The sequence below is a fragment of the Acomys russatus genome, chromosome 18, assembly GCF_903995435.1.
Source record: "Acomys russatus chromosome 18, mAcoRus1.1, whole genome shotgun sequence".
Taxonomy (NCBI): Eukaryota; Metazoa; Chordata; class Mammalia; order Rodentia; family Muridae; genus Acomys; species Acomys russatus.
The window spans coordinates 43149383-43150605 of NC_067154.1; positions in this window are offsets into that span (position 1 = coordinate 43149383).

Below are 1223 nucleotides of genomic sequence, written 5' to 3' on the forward strand. Positions count from 1 at the left end.
ATTTTTTAAATGCCATATTCAAACTAGGACAGTTCTTGTTTTATGTAAAAAAAAAAAGGTGCTGCTTGATATGTATAGAAAGAACAAGGAAAACTATAAAAGGAGTAGTTACTGTCCAAATTAACAACTATATTTTAAATAAATGTTTATCCATTACAACGGGGCATGATTCGTGGCTCTCTATAAACGTTAGTCTCTAGATCAATGAACAGACTCTTGCAAGCCTGAGATAATTTGGGTGGCCTCTTGTAGACTTCTGTCACCTTTGTACAAGTCATTCTCCTATATCAGAGACTCCTGTACTGAGCCTACTTAGTTATGGCTCTCTAAAGTTTGATCTTGGCCCTGTCAAGATTCTGTGTCCAGACACTCCCATAATTCTATTATAAGTGACCACGGCTCATTTACTAGGCTAGACCAGTTTATTCTTGTTTCTATGCAAAGAATTAGTTGATCCTGCTTCCACTGATAATAGGACATAAACTCTAATGCTATCGATTATTTTTCCAAGTCAACAAACCTTTTGCATTTTATCACACTGGCATTAATTTAAAAAATTAATCAGTGTTATCAAAGTTTTGGTTTTGTGGGCACCTGAAAATCCACTGAGACATTTTTATAGCTATCAAAACTTACCAGCCTTTAGTTTAACATTACTAACAAATGTTACTGAAAGAATTATTATTCATGTGAATCAATACATTCTACTTGGCAATATGCAAGTATGTATTAATTAGGCTAACTCACAGTATTGATTCATATGTTTTTGTCCTTATTTGGCCTGCTAGTCATCAGTATCACAGTTGTTTTACTAGGTTAGCTTCTGACATGGTGGGCAGCTTTATAGGCAGAGAAGATGCCCTCACGATACCTTTACTGCCAAGCAAAGGCCCACCTGGCAACTTTAAAGTTCTTCCCAAACAGTGAGAGAGTAATGCTATCTCTCTACTCTAATTGGCTTCAGGTGCAAGATTAATTTTAAACTTGAACTTTTTTGTATTGAACAGAGGAAATTGGTTATAAAAAGAAAGGTTTGCAATTATGGTGGCTTCTTTTATTTGTATGTCCTTTTAAAGAACAGCTCCTTTTGAGGCCCAGATACACCCAGTGGAAGCCTTCGGAAGCCAAACTTTTGTTATCTCATGACATGGTGAGCTAGAATGTTTAGTTGTAGAAACGGAGTCTCCAGTCATGGCCAAAAGTGATCTTCGCCACCTTCCTAA